The following is a 24,401-nucleotide window of genomic DNA, read 5'->3' as shown; positions in this document are numbered from 1 at the left end:
TAATGACAAAACCCGCAGTCATTTAGTTTCCGACCTAATACATCGCTTAATGTTCAAAATTACACGCGCCATGTTTTCCCTAGGTGCACGACGCCCGTGTTTTAAATTTTCCAGTGTATCGCGACAGAGTGTATACGGATAATCTATTTTCGTTGCGCGGCACGAGTTATGAAGCTGTATTTTATTGCGCCACGGAAAAATTGAATTCCGCGATAACTTTGAACAGCAATATCGGATTATAAATTGCCGTAAATCACCGGGCCAAATCGCGATACTTTCGTAACGATTACAATTAATAGCTTGCGCGCGTATGTCGTTGGTATTACGGAAAATTTTGTCGTAATCATGCGACTGATTTATGGGAACGCGATGAAACTTTCGCTCTAGACTTCTCCAATTTACAAAGGTTTTGGAATATCGTGGAAATGTTAATCGTTTCTGGCTGAGATCGTACAATTTATCCAGAGACTCTGCCGATATGATTTTGCAGATGCTTAACATTTTCAGGCAGCTATTTGTTGCTTCGTTGAATTTGAAATATGAGAACTTCGATATCAATGGCGCAGGAATTTCAATGACTTTGTTTAAAAATGTAGAAGATTCGAAAGTTTGGACTTCGAGGACTCGAGATTCAACAAGATCTAAATTCTGTAGTTACGTCGTATCTAAACTTTTATCTCTTGTACCAAGATTGTGGGTGACTTGGTGCAAAGCCTCAAGATTCAGTAAGTTCAAAATTTTGGAGCTACGTGATATCGAATGAAGCTTTTTTTTTAAATTATAGAAATAAGAAATTGATACAAACGTTTACTGCGAGCAGTTCATAGTACAATACCAGAAATTTAAGGAAAAATCGAATATGTAAGTGCTTAGGTACATTGAGATTAGCACGTAGAAAGAAAATCTATGGATTTTCTATCAGTGAAAAGTTTGGGTGTATTTAATCCGAATTGAGCGACAAGGATTATAAAATGAAGGGAAAAGGAGTACGAAGTGTATATTGCGTGGAGAGTTTCATGGATCGGAATTCAGTTTCATGAATGGAACTGAGAGTAACAGTTATTTGAGAGTGAAAGCAATCTGTTGTAGAGTGATTTTGTGCCCGGGAATTTTCTATTATCGAAATGCGTAGTATTCTATGAAACTGATACTTGAAAAATAAAACGTTTCGCAAATTCCCATCGCTATTCAAAACCATTGCAAAAACCATTTATCAAAAGTACAAATACCGTATTAACACGATTAAACTACAAGTTTATGTACTCGTGTACAGTGACAAAAAATAGAGAATATCCTGTAACTCGAGTTTGCTGTAATTATCAGCCGGAACGATACGTACAGCGTTTCAGACACAAACGGATTCTTCCATCTATTCTAGTCCGGCAACTAAGATTATTAATTGCAGTTCCTAAACACGAATCAACCGCCATGACAAAACCCAAAACGATCCGATATCGTTACCGTGACGACCAAGATTTGTGGCGAATGGTCCGTGATCGAACCGTGACCGTAGTCTGACTAAAATGTACCTATAAATCAACCCTTAACAGGCGTCATTTGCTTAGAAACGAGGACGCTAGAGGCTGTTAGCCTGTTCGAGTACCGACCAAACGAAGGTCGTGTCGTTTACAGCCGATATAAACTTCCATTTGGTGGAGAGCTGTACGAGGTTTGCACAGACACGGAACATCCTCACAATTCCTAAGGTATTATAGGTGATAATTTCGCGAATTTCCAGTTCGTTAATAGACGTGTGCTCGACGATAGTATCTGGTGATTCCTTTCTCTCTGTCTCTCTTCCTCTCTCTTACTCTGTAACTCTCACTCTCTCTTTCCCTTTCTCTTTAGGTCGATGGTTTTCAACTAATGGATTCAACGTGGATTCGCATGCATTTCGTGACACGTCGTCGGCAGAGTGCTGAAGCTATGTACGTCTCTACATGCTTTCTCCATCGGTTTATCGGTAATTTAATTATGTCGTATAGCAACCACACAGTAGCAGCAGCATCACGCAGTGTCGTAATTACTATCTCGTCCCTAATAACGTCGGATAATGCCCCGCCACTGACTCTACGACACGTACAAGTTAGTCTGTAAATTAGAGACGTCCTTTCGCCTCGCCTCGTATTCCTGATTTATCGTACGTAGCCTTGCCGTTATCGTTTCCTGCACACACCCTCCACGTCTTAAGAAATCGTGATTCAACGTGACTCCGATATCAAACGGTCCCCTTCTCTCATCCGGAATAATTTTGCCTTCGTCCGTGAAACCTTTATCTTTCGAGTTACAGACTTGTTCGAAAAATATCAAAACGTAGAAATATTTCTGTATCCTGCGCATTTCATATTTCTTCCTATGAAACGGATATTTTTCATTCCGTAAATAACAAAATACTTGTACCTTTCATTTCTAAATTGTTGTATAAAATTTATCTTCGATTGATATTTTCAGAAATATTAAAATTACTATGGAAGCAACGAAAAGTAATAACGTAGCAATTGCAACGATTGAACGCAACGATTGAAACGCATAAACGATTTAATCGAAACTGCCTTCGATATCTTAAATTGAGAATCATAATACGCTTCGTTAACGATAGTACAATTAATAACTAAGAACAGGAGATTGAAGATTATCAAACATCCATAGAAAAAGAGAACGTAATTTTGTTCGACTGACAGAATTTTCATCTCTTTTGCCTCGGCGTAGAGAAGATCGGGAAACCGGGTTTTACAATGCGCGCTCTGTTTTTCAATTAAAGGAATATTGCATTTCTAGCCGCGGCGATTAAATGTGAAATTACAGGCAGCTGCTTTCCGTCGCGCACGACAGATTTTAATTTTTTCTTTCGATTTTAATTTCGATAGGAATTTACGAACGCTCTAGAGCGTTGATCCAGTCGAAAGTTTTTAGAAATAAATGTCACGGATAATTGATTCTTAAGAGGATCGAGGCGAATCTCTTGCCCGAATATTTGTCCACCGATACTTTGCGCAATAAGAAACGCACGATGTTAAATGGACAAGAACCCTCGTAAATAGTTGCACGACCTGAGTTGCGAACATCTCATCGGTCAGTCATTTTTAGAAGAAAGAAAAGTATCTTTTCATCGATCGTTAGTATCTTTTCTAAACATTGTTTCTCTCTCTCTTTCTCTCTTTTTAATCTTCTTTTCTGGCTAATCTGTTCACTTATTTGGATTCAAACGAGCAAAATCTTTATTATTAAATTTATTTGCAATAAACTCATAAAAACAATATTAAATTTATTTGTAATATTGTTTATATGAGTTGCGATATAAAATCAGACTTGCGCGATAGATTTCTATTTTCAGAAATTCATTGTATCTCGACAATAGAATAAAATTGTAGAATAACAGGAAACTTTTAATGTTACGCGAAGGCAATAACAATTTACAGTGAAATATTAAACGAACACACCCAGCCATTTCTCTCTAAGTTGCCAAGCGAATACCTTTCTTTTAAATATAAAGGAACAGAAAGGACGTAATCACAGTTTACGATCCGATGCATTTTTATTCGAGCTGCTCCATCAATTGCAAAACGAGTCTCTATACGCGGGTTAAAATGTTGCGAGTTTTTGCGCGGTCTTGTCTTTAATTTAGTCGAGTAATTTTCCAATAAAAAAAGCATCAAAGTTTTCCGAGCGGTTGGTCGAAATTAATTAATGGTTTCATTAAGAAATGAATATTTTGAAGAAACTAGAAGCAAAGAAATTGTATCGCAGTTTGACCGTTTCTCCTCCAAGTAATTTCATTAATTCAATCTCTCGTTTTCTGCCTCTGAAATTCACCAACGAAGGTGTATCGAGGTGTCTGAGTTTTCTCTGTTCGCGATTATTTTCACCATAGTTCGTATTACATTCTCGTCTCGTTTTGCGATTCGCTGCGTAGCTAACAACTTTGAAATCAATAACCGTAAATATTATGTTTCGTTATTGATTAAAGAAAAAGGAAGAAATTATTAAAGTTCATTTAATAGGGAAAACGAAAAGCACGCTTTTGTTTGCACCTGAGGTCAAAAATCTAAAGAATTTCGATGGTAGAAAACTAACGATTTCTTTTTAAAAGTAAATCATTCGTCGGGGAATGAAGTCACGTTCACGCGTGTAAAATAAAACGCTGAGAAACCAGAAGGATTTCCTTCCGAAGAAAAGCAATTACAGTTTCCTCTATTCGCAAGTATCACAGTCGAATTGGAAAATCGAACGAGTAGGCGGGCAGATTATTCCACGGATGGAACGAAATTTTCGGAAATGAATTTGATTAGCGACTAATCTAAATTCAACCGGGTTACGGATAATAGAAATCGCGAGCAATGCGATCTCTGGCGACTTTTTGAAATTGAGTTGCTGATGCAGATTAGAATGAATTACTCGTTTAACCAACGCTTCGTGGTAATTACGGAAGTTATTAGGGGAAAGAAAAATCAGTTATTCCCATTCCCGCTTATTTCCATTAAAAAAGTAATATTGGCTTCAAGAGGATAAGAGAGTTTACGTACGATTTGTCGAATGAAAGAAAAAGAAACTTAGAATAATTAAAATAACCAAAGCAATTAAACTTTCGAAGAATCAAGTTTAGAAAGGTCACTAAAGCAATTATTTCTCAGATCAAAAGTTAAACTCGCTTTTCAAATATTAATTTGATGATCCTTCGACTTTATGAACAGCGTAGGTTGTGCAATAATTGGTAGTTTAACAAGATCGATCAAAGTTGCGCATTTCTAAAAAAACTTTCTCGGCAAAATAAAAGTTTGCCGAACGCGATTAATTCGTATTTTTTAATTGTGTAATTATATGTATTGCATCGACACGAATGAAATTGTTACAGCTAAATCGCTGGAATCTTAAATTTCCACATAGATATATTTGCATAAACAATTTCCAGAAATTGTTTATCTTTCCCACGATCGATATGAATGGAAGCAAAAGGAAGAAATTGAAACCGTTTACGTGCCGCAGTCGTAAAATTAAAACGCGCGGAATTTATAGCATAGAATAATTTTGGCCGCGTGGAGTTCTTATGAATTTTTCAAGAGCGCAACGAAGCTCTATGCATATGGAACGAAGCTCAAATCGCCGTGAGGAATGTTTAAAGGTCATTCCCTTAATTTCTGCTTAATTAAACGAGTTCCAACGACGCAGGGATAAACGCTGACAAAATCTTGACAATCAGAGCCACGTTTCGACCAACTTGCCCTAAATTTTCTATTTCAGCCTGGTTTCGTGCTCCCAATTTTTGGAACTTTCAACAGGATGTACGAAATTTCAAGTATATAAAGGAGAATATTATTTAAATCCGATATTTCGAATTGCATATCGATAAAAAGCTGGTTTAACTACATCTTTCATCATGACAGAACGATACAAATGAAACAAAGTTCAACATACTCGTTTCATCTAAATGTTTTCGACGTTTTGTTGGAATAATCGACACGAAAGATCGCGAATTCTATCATAAATATATTTACAAAACTTGTAGCTTACTTTTGAAACCTAATTTTAATCGAAATATTCGTCGAGGAAGTGGTAAATATTCGATATTTACGAAAAATTTAATAAACAAAGTTTATGTTTAATTTTAATATTTAAAATCCTCTAGAAATCGGCCACTCGCGTCAAATCCTCTTCATGATTGGATTAAAAGCTGTTGACGAAATTTATATGAAAGAATGTCGAGGTTTTCCTATAATGAACACGCTTTAATTACGCTTTGATATTCAGTATAATTATACGGAGTTTTAACCACGTAGCAACAAAAAGGCCGCGATTCAGGAAATCCTTTAAACGAAAACACGTCAAAGAAAAATTAGCATGAAAAACCAATACTTTCGTGCCGTAAAGAACAGCGAAAAAACGACGCACGCATAAATTTACAATGTTTTGTGGGTGAGCGGAATAAACGAAGACCTCGAGATTTTCTGGAATTTTTGCCAAAGGTTCGCAATGGAATATAGAACAAGAACTTCATATCGCGCGGGTTTCCCGCGAAATGAAAGAGCAGGAATTAAATCCGTGAAACGACACATGTAGGAGTGGATTTCCGGTATGTAATACCCGAGTTATTCTATGTCAGCGGTCATGGAATTGTTGGTATTTTTGTCAGAGGACGATCCAGCTTTCGGTTAACGATACAGCTATGAAACGAGCATGTGGGATTATGAGAAAGAATTGGCCTTTTGTTTAGGATAACCTGCTCTCAAAATGCATTTGCATTACAGTACGAATATAATCTTGATACGTTACAGTCTACGAATTAATTGGTGCGCGTATATAATTAATTTTATGGCAAAATTATAATGTCATAATCATAAAGTTACTTTGCAATTTTTATGACAAATTTTAAAGATAAATTTTTATGAGCGCAATTAAAGAAACTTTTTCTACGTTATGGACACTGTATATTGTACAGTTTTGCACATTTAAATTGTACCACGAGTGAGTAAACATTCGCAGACTAATAATTAATAGAATATGCATATAATCACTTCTATGGTAAATTATGATTTAACATGCAAATCCAAGGCTCTAACGGGTGAATCATATTCAAACTCCGTATAGAGACTACGAGTGGGTGCGTATTTGCATCGGAACAACATACTGAACTTAATTTTTCCACCGTATACCTCTTCACGTGTATGACACGAATAGAACGGATTCATCGTGCGTATATTACAAAATTGAAATTTAATTGGCTATTAAAAGTTCTGTAGCTAGATAAGTTCGTTCGCCTCTAAATTATTATAGAAATGCAAAGGAGGGCGCTATACAAAAATCACTACACAATATTCGAACAAAGTACAGATATCATTACATTTACAATATTTACATTACAATATCATAACATTTTAAAAATAGGTGACAATTCACGAAGAACTTTTGAACGATTCAAGAGAAAGGCAAAAACATATATCCAATTTGAAAAGTAGATAAAAAGGTAATTTGCCTGCGAAAGATCAACTCTGCGAGATCCTGTCTCATATTTCTTCCACATCAACGTCGAGTTTCGTTTACGTCCTTCTTGTTTTAACGTGTGGCGGCAGTCGACAGCAATCATTGTTGGACAACGGCAGCGCAGTGGTTAGCGGCTTAGGTTACGAACGTTCGGGACTCGGGTTTAAATCCCGGTACCCGTAGTCCGATTTTTCTTCCACAATTCTTAAATGAGAAGAAAAGCAGCAGTACCCTAGCAGCGACCTCTACACCAGCAGCGGAACCTATCTCGGCCTCTACACCAGCAGTAGCACTATCTCCACGTCAAACGATTATTTAGAAAATTATTTAATGGTTTTATCTCATGATAAACCAGAATACATATATATACGTAGCATCACAAATACATGATAGCAGGCACATTCGAAATGAACCAGCGACTTGTCCCTTCGTGTACCATTGTATCAGTTAGGCCGATAAATTACATCTCCGTTTATTGTGCGATTCTATTGAAACGGATATCGTGGATGTTCTTCGGCTACTGGCGTATATGCATATGTATTTAAATGAAGCTTAGCGTTTCAGAGTTACGTAATAAACAGAGGTAATGTAGTGTCCCCGGGCAACATAATACCGTTCGAGGAACATCATATAGACATCCTGGACGGTTAGACGGACAATAGGGCATCTCGTGGACATTCTGTAAACGTTTGGGACACTTAGCCGAACAATGGAATGCCCAGGTCGCTTCCTGAGGACCTTCGTGAACCTGCGCAAGCAGTCTAGGATCAACGTGAAGAATTCGCCTCGAGCAAATAGTTTACAGAGGAAACCAAACTGCATGCAAACTCGATGTACAATTCCTGTGTTTACGGGGCTTGGAAACTGATCGTTTGTATAATTCGGTTGCTATTGTGTAACCGGAGGATTTATGATTTATTCGAACACACGGAAGGGTGAACTCGAGTAACTTGTCGAAAGATCGAGAGGAACTGACGATCGCAAGGTTGTCGAGTTCCGCTGAAACTTTTCCATAATATACAAATCGCATGAATTTGCGTTTAATAAAATTATAAGATTCTATATTTGCATTGCTCTAATATTGTCTTATTTGGCAGCGTAAAATCCGCCTACCGTCGTTCTATTTTGTTTCTATTCTACTGTACACAGTGAAAGTAACAGGAAATAAGATCTTCGTCTGGTATACGATCAATATTTGTTGTACAATTTACGTTGTTACAGTAGCATGGTATAATTCGAGTACAGTGTATCGTACTTTTATCTAATAAGCAATTTCATATGAAATAAAAATAATTATAAAGATAACCGAATGAAATTCTAAATTTCTAGATGCTCCGTTCCTTCCTCGAATAACGCTGAACGCTGTGGAACGTGGAATCTATTATTATTCGAAATATTCACAAAATTTTCATATCGAATGACCGCACGAGATTACAACAAATTTTGCTTATCTCGAGATGAATATTCTTCGATATAAGAAGCTCAAAGAAACATTTCCTTTTGGACGGCGTACTCGGTTAAACGAACCGGAATCGTCAAAACGTTCATAATAGGACGGAATGTCGGATTCGTTTGGACGCCGCGGTAATTTCCAAGAACGACGAAATTCCTCTGTCAAGAACGAGTATTGCATCCACGATTTATTACATCGTGCACCGACCGAGTTACGCAGAAGCAAGGTAAATGTTTTCACCGGTTCAATTTTGTAGCGTAAGAGGATCAATTTATCAGATGATCGATGAAACAACTGTAAGTTCGATATTGCATTGATCCAACTTTAACTTCTTATTATATTCATCGATCTAGTTGAACGATTTTTCTTCAAATTTGCACCAGGTTCAAATGTATCGTCATTTATCGTGTTGTTACGATAGAAACTTTTTAAATTATTTTTAGTGTTCCTCGTATCATGGAAAAGCTTTTCTACCGAAAATTTGCGAAGTATTTACTAGCCAATAGTATGGTGTATGGAAAATTTTTCCTCGACATGAACAGTAAATTATATTAATGTTTCTGGCCTGATTTTCTATACATAATTTGTATAATTTAGTAACATTTTGTTACTAAATGAAATATCCGCAGCAAGAATTATAATAACCAAAACATTAAAAAAATTGGTTAATCTGAAAATGTCAGGACTCAAAATATGGAGTGAACAATCTCAAAAATTAACGAAAGATCATTGGATTGCAATTACATTTGTGTGTGTGTGTGTGTGAGACTGAATGACGTGTACAAAATATAACCGTTCAAAAATGTAAATTATACATGTTCGCTTATGCATTTTATTATTGATCATTATCCAGTCGCGAGAAATGAAAAGGTTCATTACCTAATTTCAGATAAATTTGAATAATTTTAACACGATATTGCCGAGCTTGCTTATTGGATATCAAGTTTGTTTCCAGTCGAGCCATCGTTGATCCGCGTACAAATCAATTTCGTAGCTGGTCTGTCCGTTCGTTAAATATAGAATTTAGAGGATCGGATCCTGGGGGATGGTTGTGTCTCGATCGAGTAATAAATTATAATGGATGATTCCGCGGCATTAGAAACATAATAAATTAATCTATTTTCAGAAAGTGATTAATTGATGTGTTGACAAATGATTACGGCCACGCTGGCGCTATAGTCTGTTCGCAAAGGATTATTAATCTCGTATAACGGGCGACCCGAGAATATAAATCAGGAAATTAGAATAAGAGAAAAAGTCCTAGTGCATGAACTTTTGAAAGAAACGATTTTTATCTAAATAAACAAACACATTCGCCGTTTTATTCGTTTCCGCGAAACGTGTCAGCGATATTAAAACCGGCGTAGTTCGAACGCTGCACGAAATACTAGCTTCTGGAAAACTCGTACATTTCGCATTTTCGCTCGTGTCGCAACTTATTCGAAAGAATATGCAGTTTCGACGAGCGGTGTTTTCACTTTGCAAGCTCATCGTCGTACCAACGAAAGAAAAAAAGAGTACAACTTGCCGAAAGATAAACTTTATTATATCGTTAAACCATCCCCCTGTTGTTCTATTGTTTCTCCATTTTTAACCAGTCGGCAGTTGCAACTCGTTAAAACTACGTAACTCAACCTATACAGAACGCCATCGTATTACGAACCGCGGCGTAGAAAAGGAACTAAACGAAAAGCTAAATATCCAAGGTAGAAAGTAGAAACGCGTATCGTTGCGTAATTCTATGTAAACCTTTGGAAAACGCGGAGTTGAAACCGAAACTATCGACAATCCAAGAATCCGCTTGAATGCCGCGCGCCAGGACGTTAAGCAGACGGATTTACAGGTTTCGTGATAAAGCAGCGAAAGCTGATCTAGGATCCTAGTCGCTCGAAGGGGATTATAAATCAAGACTCGATAATGACCCGTAATGGATGGTTTACCTGGTTTCGGGGTTGCTCGTAGCCAACATAAAGTCGCCGTGGCCGACAATCAACGGCCCTGACATCACGATTATTCATACTTACCGACTTTTCGAGCGTTTCGCGAAATTAAGCCCTTCGACGTGACGCGCATCTTGATGGGTCTTGACTTGGGTTTTCGTCGCGTTTGCATACCCTTCCCGACGACCCGAATTTCTGTTTTGGGGACACGAGCTAGAGCAAGTCGGGATTAATTTTACTTTGATCGTCTCGAGCGTAGAAAATCGCAAACGCTGGTAATTTCGTATTTTTTTCCTCCTTCGGTTTAATTGGAAAATTTTGTCGTTTTCCTTCAGAAAGAAATCAAAATAATACTCGTTGTATTTCAGTAATATAGCAATAATTAGTTTGTTCCACTGTTGTTGAATTTTTCGTTTTTGCTATTATCGTATAATAATGAGTAACAAAATTGAAACTGATAATTATCATATAGTATATTACGATTAGATTCCTGCGGAATATTCTCCGGAATACATGCACATATTTCACATCTATTGCCACGTTTAATATTACTCTGAATTTTGAGCCCAAAATGAAACGAGATAACGAGGCTAATTGAGTTAGACAACAACTTAGAGAATACTTCATTATCTCGCAGAGGATTCTAAATAATCCTCTGTAATTACGTGTCACTAACACTCTCTACTAAATAATTAAACTCTCACACATTAAGCGGAATTATGCTTTCTTACCAGATTTACTGAATTTTCACAGAATTACGTCTTACATATTTATCCGCAAGTATATATTAGTACATATCTATATATAAGTATATATAAGTACATATTAATTTATATATAAGTATATATAAGTACATATTTACCCGAAAGTATACAGTATACACTTACGATATGTTCAAAAATATATTACAATAAAATTTTCGTTATAAAACCAACGATTTTTTTATTTTTCAATATTAACCGATCAGAGCGTTACGATTTTTCAACCAGAATATCGGCAATTTCGGTCAATTTCTTTCGAGCCGCCATTTTTATCACCGTTTTCCTTCGTTCGAATATAATAAAATAAAATCGGCATTACCAAAAAAAAAGATAAACAAAGAAATAAAATAAAGGGAAATAAGCGCGTTTCTAACGAAGAGCTGGTACACGACGATTCCAGAGGGAAATTGAATTTTCCGATGGTAAGGGGGCGAGGCGTTTAGATTGGCGTGAAATTCTACCGCGGAAATCCGCGAAATTCGACGTTACAGTTGTAATGGATTTCCATAATGATGCAACGCGACGAAAATCTTTCTCCTGCTACGTATATTCCGGCTGCAGCTACACGGCCGCGGTTCATGAATAAATAAGAAACAACTTTCGAAACAAGTTGACTGAAGGCTACGAAGCACCGTGTGACCCGTCCCAACGATTCCAGAAATTCACTAACTCCGGTCGCCTCTCTCACGAGCCAGCCCTCTTTATTCTTTCGACCCGCATTCAGCCTGTTCCGGGATGAAACACTCCTCTTACCTTCCAATCCCGCTCATCGTCCCGTTTTTTCCTCGCTGCCTGCTACAGACTCCTTTCTTCCCTCTTTTTCACGATCTTATGATTCCTTGAGAGGGTGTCTTCGAAATTTTCATATATTATGCAAACACCACGTTTCACCAGCGACCAACCTCTTTTTCCACGCTTTTATTTAACTCGCCACTTACTTCTACTACTGTTTCTTCCTGGCAGACGCTTCAGGTACTCTCTTTCGATACTCTTTACGAAAAGGCGGCACGTATTTCTCACGCTTTTCCGTGCAAACCGCTCGTATTTCACTGCTAACGAATTTCTCGCAGTTTGACCGTTGGACCGAACGAATTTCGACTGCTGGCTTGGCTCGAATTTCATTCGGCTTCGAATTCGATTCTCGCGCTGTATGTGCGTCAGCTTCACTCTGATAAATTAGCGCGAAGTCCAATGGCGCTTAATGTTTCTGTCTACAGGAACGGATTAAAATTGTCGAGGCCTGAGACTGTTGACTCAACAGAGGCATTTTTTGGAGAAAAATGGGGGAGAAGACATAAATAACTCATAATTGAATTATATCGTAATACAAATAATATATTATTTGTAATACTCATAATTGAATTATATCGTAATACAAATAATATATTATTTGTATTACGATATAATTCAATTATGAGTTATATTATATTAGTAAATATGATATAAAATTTATTTTAAACGATTATTCTCTTTTTAATCTGTCTGAAGATAAACGAATTACTCATTATAGTCGTAGAATAAAATGTATTCCTCTTGAACAGCAAGACCCGGGGCTGTATTCCCCCGTAGCTACCGCTTAATTCGTACCTGTTTGCCGGTTTTAAATTTACTTTGTTGTTACATGTGTGTATGTTTCAGGCGGACTGCGCATACAGCTTACGCGACAAATTAACTTTCTCAGTTGACTTTGAGGTTGTTTGTGGGTGAGGTTAAGTTTAGTGTATGTAACCGCGCTTTGACTGCGTCAATGAGACACAAACCTGGTATTTGAATTGATTCTGTCGTGGTTTTGTTATCTAATTTTCCGGTGAATTGATGTATTGGAAATTTCACTAACTGTACTTTATTCTTCTCGTAGCGTAGAATGTGTGTGGTGAATATTGTGTTCTTGGATTATTTTGTGAGAATGCGAGTGATCAGAGAGTATGTTTAACAGCAAGCTCCTTTCATTTTTGGAATCTATGCAGGGATACAATATCTTTACGACAAATTGTAAACTTCTGGTAGCGTATGTGGTAAGTTGGAAAATCTGGTACAATGATTTACTAGCCGATAATAATGAATTGACAAGTGACAAGTATAGGTTATGGAGCTCTGTCGCGTAAGCTGTCTGTTTTTATAATCCAACGTCGAATAAGACACAATAAGCTAATTAATTTATAAAATTTATTTATATGTGTAAAACTTTATTTATTTTATTACCAAACTTCTTACTATCACGTAAGAAAATTTATTTGCTCAGGTAACCTATAACTTGTTATTTGTACACTTCCGCAAATGTATTACTTTAATTATTCAAGGAAGTACCGATCAACCAAACAGTTATGAAATAATTGACTATTTATACTTCGTGGGCAATTTTTAATATGAAATCTATAAGTGCATTCGATTCTTGGGACGAATTAAAATTATGTCCGCTTCAACGAGTGTAATTTTACTCCGGATCCTCTTATCGAGTATTTTAATTAGTCTGGTTGTTTTTCATCGAGGTGTTGCGCGATCGATTCCACGAAAAAGGAGAACAAAAGATGAACCTTACACCGTGCTTGTTAACAAACTCAGCGTATTCGATAATGGCTTTCTCTGATACTTCTCAAGCTCTGCTGATTTGGGTATTATTCATTTGGCCAACGTGTATATCCCGGCTCGTACATTCCATTATTTCGTTCTCAGCGCTAAAACCGCACCAACGACGGATCATCTCTTTTATTTCTCATTACTCTTCGTTATATTTCTCGCTGGAATCATGAATCTGGCTCTCCAATCGAGGATCCGAGATTTTTCAATCCAGTTTCTCTGCCGTAAAATTAAAACTAGAACTTCACCGTGGATATTACATTTTCTCTCTTTTATTCTCATCCCGATGACGTTAGGCTCTACTTCACTCGCTTCCGCCGCCCACCAAACGTAAAAATATTTTCGTTACTGGGATAATCACGTGCAATTAAGCCTTTCGTTGGTGAAAATTTTTGATATCAGGATATTGTTTAATATGATATTGCAATATTTTGGCAAAATTAATATACCGTGTGTTATTTTAAACTTCGAGGTTTACAATTTTCTGACGTATTAAAAAAATATGATTTATCGCGGAATTTATTAATTTGCTAATTTATTAGATATAACACATGTAGATATAGACATAATACGAAATTTTCCATATTGATATCGATCTGCTTCGTTCTCCTAAGAGGAAAACGTCGGAAGAAAATTAATTTTTTAAGAAAGAGTAATCATTTTGGTAGAACTTCGAATTCTATCTCTTTTTAGTTTTACTTTAAAAACGATTCTTTTTTAGGATATAAAACGTACAAATCGTATCAAAGTAGAGTTTTCTGGCGAATATTTTTCTTAGAATTAATGCGTAAATGGATAATGTTTTGGATCTACGTATGGAAATTTGCTTTCAATGCTAGTTTTTAAATCTATTTCCATTAAGAGGATTGGATTCCAGTATACTTGGATGAATCGTTCTCGTCTGATTTCAATCATCTCGTCTTAAATTCGATTTCACCTTTTGCTTGGTAATACGATTTCCCTAGCTTTTGGGTGAGTAACATCGATTACATCGAAAGTGTAGGTGGATTTAAAATGCGGAAGGAATTATCACGGTATGAACGTCGATCGCATTGATACAAATATTAATGTAGCAGTTCCCCAATATGACTTTAAAATGTGCAACCGTATTTATAGACGCGCCAATCAATATAATAAATTATTTCAGTAATTTGGTTTAGAAACTTGTACGAGTATCTCGAACGATTCCTGAAATAAATATTCATTTAATAGCTTTACCGATAGACGAACAAATACCAAATATTTTGATGTAAATTCAACTATTAAATTCGATTCCTGATATTTGCAACGATGTTCATTCCGCAAAGTTGCATTGATTTCATTAAAAATTGGAAAAATTATTAATTCTGTACGTATCTTTCTTTTATTAATGAATGTCTTACTCATAAAAAATTCACAGAAATTTGAAGATGGTAGAGTCAGAAGAATGTTCACGAATAAAATAATATGTATATATGTGTCGGAGATGTAGGGACATCGGGCCTTTCTTTTGGAAGATTTCCCAATACTTGGGCTCGGGGTGTCATAACTGGTCGCCGAACGTAGCCACGGTCACGGGATGAACGAAATGTTTTACAGAGGAGGTATCAGTGTTAAGGGATACGCTGTATAAACAATCAAGTCTTGATCAGGAGCAATGCTGGTTTACGTGGAACTGCCTAGTTACGGCGCTTGGGAATTTGTTGATATTCCCGATCGATATGTATTTGATATATGAAACTGTATCTGTCTTTTATTTTGCAATCTCCTTGGAGAGTTTACTGTCATCGTCTTGGAGTTAGTCTGAAAGTAACCCAGCGTCTGAGTTAACGTGTCTGCGTGCTACAAAATGTATTCCATTGTACAAAGAGTTTACCCGTTGACCGTGGATTCGTTATTGAGCCCAGGAACATTGTCAATAGCTTTTGTTATACTTATTAATTATTTCACGCCCAAAATTTCTAACGAAATCCGACGTATGTTATATATTCTTCATAACCCTCATTTTCAAATCATCAAATCAACAAATCAAACTATAATTAACACGTTTCTCAAGGAAAGGAATTCTCTTTTTTACAAGAATTTTTTACAAAATTCAAGAAGATTAGCCGTAATCGAGTAGCCGCAAGAAGCGGTTGCAAGTCAAGAAAAATCGAGCGGATCTTTCGTCATTCGATGCTTTAACCCGAGCCTTTATCGCGTCGCTGATACACGGTAAACCACAAGTTCTATGGTTCTTCTTCATTTCTTTCACGTCCCATGACGATAACTACGGCAAAGTTCGGGGTCACGTTGAACTTTTCAATCGAATCTGATTGCCATGAATTTAAATATTGCTCGTTGCCACAGCCGGCGCACAAGCCCCTGCTGTAACGCAAATATTCTGAAAAGTTTTCGCGCGCTTCGACGTTCCACCCGGTTACAGGATGCTTACCACCCTCGAAAAAGCCCGTCCGCGTCCTTCTTATAATCCTTTTCCCTTCGTTCTTCCCTCGTTCCGCCTACCTCATCCCTTTCTTGTTCCGCGGAAACTTTTTCATCGATTAGCATGATTGCATTAAACATGCAAATCCGACAGAGGTGATCGTTCGTGCTTTGGATCACCAGGGATAACCCTTCTCTCGATAATTCGATAGAATTTTCTATAGGATAACCCCGTCAACGCGTGTTCCATTAAAATTATCGAACATCAAGCTCAGTTAGACATTGTGATTAAGATCGCGTTGGAAATTTCTTTCGGTCATTCGTTCGGTAATGCAACGTGGAATAAAGATTCAAGTAATCTAAATATAATTAATCTTACTAATCCGAATCAGGTCGGCATACGTTTTGTATTTGCGCTTTTAATATTTCGAGAAAAGCCAATGAAAGTATCGAAGATGTTGTAACGAAGTCTTAGCAATTGAAGGTAAAGTTAAGAGATGTAGAATTTTTCGTGGAAATTTGAATAACTCGTGGAAGTAACTACTATTGAAATATGTATAATTTTATGTACTAGACTAGGTTAGATGCGTAGTAGAAATACTTGTGAGTATCGGTGTGTGGAGGTGTGTGTGTGCGTGGCGTCTCGAAAACAGATGAATGTAAACTGTTCAGTCGGTTAACAATCGGGTATGGAAGAAAGTGCTGAGATGCGTGCAAGTGTGTATCGATGAATATCTTAGAAATCGTCCATCAAATAAATATATAATTGTTCTAATATCAATTCCAAGTGTAAATTTAATGTTCCTATATCATTATTTCGGCTACCAAGATCCAAAATTCACAACAACTACATCTATGGTAACAATATGTGGAAAGTAATTAGGTGACTTATCGGATCGGTTGCGAGCGTAATATAAAGGCAAAGGGCGATTATTTCAAATAACAGCTTTGAATCTTTTTTCTCGTCATTTACATTCAAAGAAACTTGTCTTCTCGAAAATTGTTTGAACGAAGATACAAATAAACTACACATTTGGAATACCATTTATGCCCTGCATTCACGTGGAAAGATAGATACAGAGAAGTTAGTAGAGATTGATACTCAGAAAAAAGATTTCTAATTTTCTAATCACCGAGTAATAATATCAGTACAAATTACTTACAAGTAGGAAAGTTTACTAGAAATTCCCAAGGTTTTACCTCGCGAGCTTCCTCTTTAATATACAACAGACAAACATTACGTCGCAGAATTTTTAATGCATCGCAGTGGTTTTAATAAACATCGAGATTTTCAAATATTTGTTCGGCAACGGTAATCTTCGGCGTATATATTCGCTGTTAGTTAACAACGAGTTGAATGAATAAACGTTATTCACCAACGTGCCCTAACGTTATTAACAACGAGCAGCAATGTTCACGCTAATATGTATGTATGTACAATGTACACTCGATATCGTGCAACGCGTTTTAACGTATAAAATGAAGAGAGAGAGTAAGAGAGCGAGAGAGAGAGAGAGAGAGAGAGAGAGAGAGAGAGAGAGAGTGTTGGTACTTTCCATAAGCGGATAATTGTTATTTATCTACCACCAGTTTCGTCAATGTTTGTCAGAGGGTTTCGATTTATTTTTCCGTTCGCCATAACAGGTGCAAACACAACGACGTATAATTTCCATCGACCCAGTTAACTGAAAATGTAAGAGGATTATGAAAACGTGGCCAGTGCACGAATTTTCCGCCGCGATTTTCGCGGCAGTCGATACTCTCAGGGAAGTATTATTAAACAATCGTTTAATCATAGCTGCGAATATCGTGGAGAAATCAACGTCGTGTCGTTGATTTAAAAGATACGGTAGATTTTTATCGAAAAAGATTCAGGTATTATAGAAGTTTTTATTAGATCGTTTCGTAAATTCCGTCGGCTTTTTCATTATTCGCTTTTTTACGAATTATCAGCTATCATTATTAGCTTTCTGTATTCTTGGCTAGTATTTAATTTTTAATAGCTGCTAATTTCGAAACTTCAAATCAAGAGCATTCGTGACAAGGTGAGTTTTATGAATTTATTTAAAATTAATTAAAAGCAACGGCGAATATACCGAATATATTAGATTTTAAATTGGAAAACTTAGAGCGATACCATATATTAAATAATATTATGAAAATAATGAAATATTCAGAACTCTACCGAGAGGTGGGCTGTGTTTTAAATGAGGGAAGCGAATCATTTTGGATCAGAGAAGCGAACGAAGAAAACATTAAATATGAATGCGAAGCGCGATAAAATTCCAAAATACGTATTTTAAATGAAATGGAAATAATTTACTTCTATGTATAATACGTTTATTCGATAGTTTCAAATGAACAGAATTTACGAAAAACAAGTTCGCGTAATTTGGAAGAGGTTTAGACCGAATAAATTTTCGAAACGTATATAAGGACGGTCGTTTCTCGAACCTCGTTTATTCTCTGTTGCTTTAAATATCAATGAACGCCGGAAAAGTTCCAAGTCGGAACGACGAACGAATTTTCCAACTATTACAATAAAAATGCAAATGCTTATGGCGCAGCGTTATTTATAACACGCGCGCATTAACGTATTCCGTCGTATCTGCGCTTGAAATTCAAATTTCCGTGATTCCCCGTACCATTAGGGATGTTTTTTTGCTCGTGCATGGTCATACCGAATTCCAAATGAAAAAAAAAAAAAAAAATAACGTACCTCTAACGATCGTCTCACGAGAATTATTTCCCTTTTCCATCGAATCGTTTCGTCCGCTATATACATTTTTCCGATACTGCGAGAAACACATTTTTATGCTCGAATCTCAGTATATTGTGCACCACGGCGAATCGTCGGTACATTTTCAATTGTTATATCTATTAACATGCACGTACGAGACGTCATCGTCCCTCGGTACGTACAAGCTGCTTTCAATTTTCACCTTTTTACAATATTTTTTACCTTATGCTCACCAATACTTCTTTGAATTTTTTCGCTAATAAATATCGTGCATATAGGTGTTAAAATTGTCTAAAAATCATGTAGGAATTTAACAAATTATACGTACAGTAAAATATTCGTTCTAACGTAAATGTTTTGCTTTGTTTCGTTTTTACATTTCAAGCTACTTTACAAACAAAATTATAAACGTTATAGTTCATGTACAGAATATTAACAAACGAGCTAACTGTACGCGTCGTGTTACTGTTTCTTTGAAAAATATTTTATTTTCCTGTACGATATGTAGCATTGAAAATAGGTAAATAGATGCATCTAAGGAAAATATTCTATAGCCATAGCAGATGATCTAGTAATTTAGCTTTAACTAAGGAAGCGTTTACGAAGCTTATTGATAACTGGTCGACACTTATTGCACAAGCACGATCGATACAAGATGCTTCCTGAACGGTATTCTACCTACAACGTTGAATCGGCTCGATCGAATGGAAAGCACGAATATTGATCAACAGTAACAAGGACACGGATAATTAGAAATGGGCATCATTAATTATCACAGTGATTGATTGTCGTTCCTAGCCCCGGATGCAAACACAGGGTTGAACAAGAACCGGAAATCAAGTTCTGTCGCAAAGGGAAACGCGAAATTTGTGTGACGCGTCCGACGAAATTTATTATAACGGTGCTGCATGCGATCGACGTGCAAACGAACTATCGTAAACGTTGACGCCGGGAAACTGAATAAATCCGTACTGCTTGGCTGTGAAAATACATTTCACGCTTTTTTCCCCCCGCAAATAATTTCGTCAAATCGTTAAAAATCCCCTGACAAAAGAATTATTTCTTTCCGTTTTTCGAATTGCTAATTTACGATACGTTGTATTTCGAAGTTTCGATGACGTTCGAATATAAGAGAAACAATTATAATTCTTCGCAGTATCAATTAAACGGTAGCGATTAAAGTACGAAGATTATCACGCGTCCCAATATATGTACATCGTCGATGGAACAAATGTTTACTTTCATATCGGCGTAAACGGCTGTCTCTACGAAACAGTGAACCAATGTACCTACATATTAACAATTCTGAAATTAAAATTTCATGGGTCAGCTCTGCTAGAAAGCGATAAATTCGAACAGTCGATTTTACGTCGTATAAATAATTGACGAATTGTTTCCTGATGACAGGGAACAAGGTACAAAGGAAAGAAAATGATGCAATTCTTTCATTCAAATCCAGACGTTCCGTTCAATAGAAATGTCACAAAAGCCGGTACAAAGGAAAATGCGAACGCAATTTTCGTTTCATGGAAACGAAATATCGTTGCTCGAAGAATTTCTCTCGTCATACTTTCGCGAATTCTCTAATTCAGTATCGTGAATTCATAATGGAATAAGAATAATCAAGGCAAGGACAAAAATGCGGATATTTCTCTCTCTCTCTTAAATTACTCTGCGCGAATATTTAATTAAATTCTTAATAAAGAAAGGAATAAAATAAAATATAAAGGGTGTTTCATTTAACTTATTTATTTGATCTTTTTACTATCTCGAGGCGTTCAGTATTGTAGGTTATGAAAATAATCTTAGAAGTGGCTGTATCTCTTTATTAAAGAAAATGTGTCTTATTAATCTTAATCTCTTTTAACAAATTATTATCGTACGAGGCTTTCTTTAAAATGATACAACTTCTGAAAACATTTTGGATATTTCAAGTAAGAAAGTTAGCTCAAATATTCTGAATATACTGTTTGGTTCTTTCACATCTAAAAAAAATACATATTGTGAGTGACAAAGGATGTTCCAACTATGACGCATGTATAGCAAAGTTGTGTTGTCTCTTAATTATTAGGTTGTCCGAAAAATTTCTTTCGTTTCATAAGGCGATCATAGATGAACAACAATTTCTGTTTTATATTATTTCATTGAATTAGGTATGATTCATATCCTTATATTTCTATCATTACGTTCGTGCATAATTCAATGAACTAATATAAAACAAAAAACATTGTGCGTCTATTATTTCCTTATGAAGCGAAAGAAACTTTTCGGACAACCTAATACTACTGGGGATCTTTAAGTACCTCGAACGTTACGAATGCCCTTATAATTCTATTCTAAAATAACATACGTTAAATGTAGTAATCTTCGATTAAATTGAATCTTTTCATTATTGAGAGATTAAACGTGCAGAAATATATAGAAGCAAATATTTAAAATATTCCAAATAATGTATTCGTTGTAATATTTTTACTCACAATGTACAATCATAATTTATCAAGTTATTATATCACCGTAGCAGTTGACGATTCAGAAGGCACACAATGACGATTAATAACGCGACATAATAATATTACGACGTATTAATAATAATAATATAATACAATATTATTACGACAATTTCACGTTATTTGTTGCGTGTAATATAACATTAAAGCACAATGGCTGCTACGATTAATTAATTTCACGATCTCGGCTATTGAAAACGAACGAGAGAAATTGTCAAAAGGTAAACGAATAGCAGCTCGCATTCGTAGATTCCAGTATCGACATACAGATCAAAGGAAGTACAAGGGAGAGAATTGTTTGCCCCGGAACGCGAGTGCTTCCCTTCACTGTATTTTCACGGAAGCCGTATCTGAGAATATTTACGGTTTGCCCGTAGCCAGCCAAGTTTATCGGCGTGCAAGAAAATTGTTTGAAATGACTTGCAGGAGAGCCTTAGCTCGTTTAGTAAATGAGAAATAACACGGCTGTCATCGCGGAATTTCTTGGTCATGTTTAGGGCAAGGTTATCGTTCTTTCGCCTCTGTTCCGCGTTCACGGCCAACGTTCATCGTATCGTTTTTCTTCTTCCTCTGTTCCTCTCTCTCTCTCTCTCTCTCTGCTCTTTTATCTGCCACGCGATTTTCCAAAGTGGAAGCATCGCTTTGACGATACGCGATCGAAAAATCCATCCGGATTTCACAGATCGACCGATCTCTCGGTTTCGAACTATCGTCGGAGTTAATCGAGTCTTTTAGAAACTTTCGAGTAAACCGAATAGTCGATAGAGAATATTCCTCGACGTTAACTATGCAATCTTTCAATTAAAAGCTCGCCTAGTGGGAGCCGAGATGATTGTTAATCGAATCTCTGCGAGTTTCCTCGGTAAACGAAACTGGGAAAGAACTTGTCTCGAAGAGGGTTGGCGAAAACTTCGACCTCGTGGCTCGAGTTAGCGAACCAAGACAGAAGACAGTGCAGCGGGCCACGGTTTTGTCTATCGACGAAATTTTGTAACGATAAGTTGAAGCCTCTTCAAGTGTTTTCTATGGTATACTTACCAGTACACGGTGAATAGGTAATTGTAGTATCGCGAAGAAGATGGTGGAAGTTTTTGTGAAGCCTATTGTGAAATTTTCTTATCGTCTTGGAATTTACAGGAATTTCAATTAAGGGTTTTTTCTCATCTATTATTTAACGGGAAAGTTTTATTTGCAAATATGTTCTCCAAGTAATAAGAAAAAGAATTAACAGGTAGATAAGTAGAACAGGAAGGAATTAACAGGAAAGATTATGTTGGATATGAACGCATTGTAATATACAGAATATTCAGTAAGTCAATGTAAAGAACATAGTATATAGAATGGTACTAATTACTTTATCCTAATTAAACATGCTAATGCATTCGTCGTTTAATTAAACGTACATATAAAGGGCAGATATTCGACTGCTTTCTGACGAATATTTCTCTGTTTTTGTTCTATGACACTAGCTCCTAATTTTTTATGAACGATTCTTATGAATAATCTTTACGTTGTATGACAATGAAATTTACAAATTTCATAACATTTATAACACAGTTGTAAATAACGTGCTGAAATGCACACTTCGGAGGAAAAAAATAACGTACATATGCTCTTGATGATACACAACTGTACCTATAATTTTTCATACACGTACGAGTATTACATGTATTTCTTTGAAGTAGCATTAGCTGTTTCATATTAACAAATTCCCTGGTATAACAGTAATAAAGCGAAGTAAATTTTATAAATTACAAAGTTGTTACAAATTACGAACTTTTAATATTAAAATATCGTACAATGGGAGCCTGTAATTCTTCTAAATATATATTAACTCGTAAGTATGTTTATAATTGCAGAACAAGCTTCTGTAATTTATTGCAACGTGATTAAGAACCTAATAATAACATACACGCGCCATCTTCTTGCCTGGAGATGCACAAATTGCTCGTTTAAATTTCCGTAGCTTATCGCTAATTTTTCGAGTTACTTGGTTACCTCGAGGCTGACAAGGGAAAAACTTTTTGCGAGATTATCCGTCGACTCGCAAAATTACCACGGACGCTACGGTATCGCAACGAGCAAGATTTCGGACATTTTCTCATCTACAGTAGACGACTTTCCAGCCGAAACAAAGCCGCAGACGGATCGCGTCTAGTTGATCGATAACAAGAATTAATTTGCCAGTCGTGGCGCTCGCACACCGACTCCCTTCGACGAAGACAATAAACCTCGAGCAGCTCTACTCGGAAATCGTGACTACGTGAAAATTAGTAGAGCCGTTTCCCTCGCGCGCCTCGATACCCCCCAATTGATTCCTGTATTTTCCTTGGGAAAACACCAATTAAGCGGCCGCTATCTCATGATAGATTTAATCGATCCAGCAAAATTTCGTTTACCTGGCAAATACGCAACGAGGATTTGATTCCCCCTAATATCATGGCTTTCGTCTTATATCGCAAACGCGCAATTTTCTCTGATCTCAAAATGAAGGTGCTTGATCAAGCTTTCGTATTAACGTTTCATCTTTGATGTTCCGTTTACCAAACTTTCACTGTGACAAGCCACTTGCTATTGGATCCTGAGTCTTAAACGATGAGAAAAAAAGGTAATAGCCTTCTCCGGATTGTTACGGTTTTTAAATCGATCGAGATATTCGTATGAAAATTTAAGCATGCGTTAGAAGAGCTTCGGTCATTATCAGTAACATTAGAAAAAGATAAGAAATTTTACGAAAACGAGCTTTATCGAGTAGATTAATTCTTAATGTAATAGTTGACCCATATAGAAACAAGATTCGACGATTGTGTTATTTAGAATACGAAGTTTAATAACACGTTTAATAATAATGTGATTGTTATACAAAACGCCGATTAATATTTCCCATGGTTGAAATAAATTTGGGAATTTCGAATCATACCTTGCTAATGAATCGTAAACAGAGAAATTACGTAATTGTAATTGCCGTAGAAAAAGTAGTACTGGAGAGATCCAAGAAATGACTAACATTGAAAATGGCTAAAATAATGAAATTTATTTGTTCGC

General features: G+C 36.3%; 2 protein-coding genes across 2 annotated transcripts in view; one reads left to right on the top strand and one right to left on the bottom strand.

Annotated features, from left to right (window-relative positions):
* The window catches only part of LOC126915938 (dipeptidase 1-like), a 235,620-nt gene that overhangs the window by 209,107 nt on the left and 2,112 nt on the right, over positions 1 to 24,401 (bottom strand). The window lies entirely within an intron of this gene.
* The window catches only part of LOC126915950 (uncharacterized), a 196,747-nt gene continuing 185,473 nt past the window's right edge, over positions 13,128 to 24,401 (top strand). The window contains exon 1 of the mRNA XM_050721223.1: positions 13,128 to 13,144. The gene's annotated coding sequence lies outside the window, so the exon portion shown is untranslated. The remainder of the gene's footprint in view (positions 13,145 to 24,401) is intronic.

The sequence above is a fragment of the Bombus affinis genome, chromosome 1, assembly GCF_024516045.1.
Source record: "Bombus affinis isolate iyBomAffi1 chromosome 1, iyBomAffi1.2, whole genome shotgun sequence".
Lineage (NCBI taxonomy): Eukaryota > Metazoa > Arthropoda > Insecta > Hymenoptera > Apidae > Bombus > Bombus affinis.
This window is presented reverse-complemented; position numbering and strand designations above follow the sequence as displayed.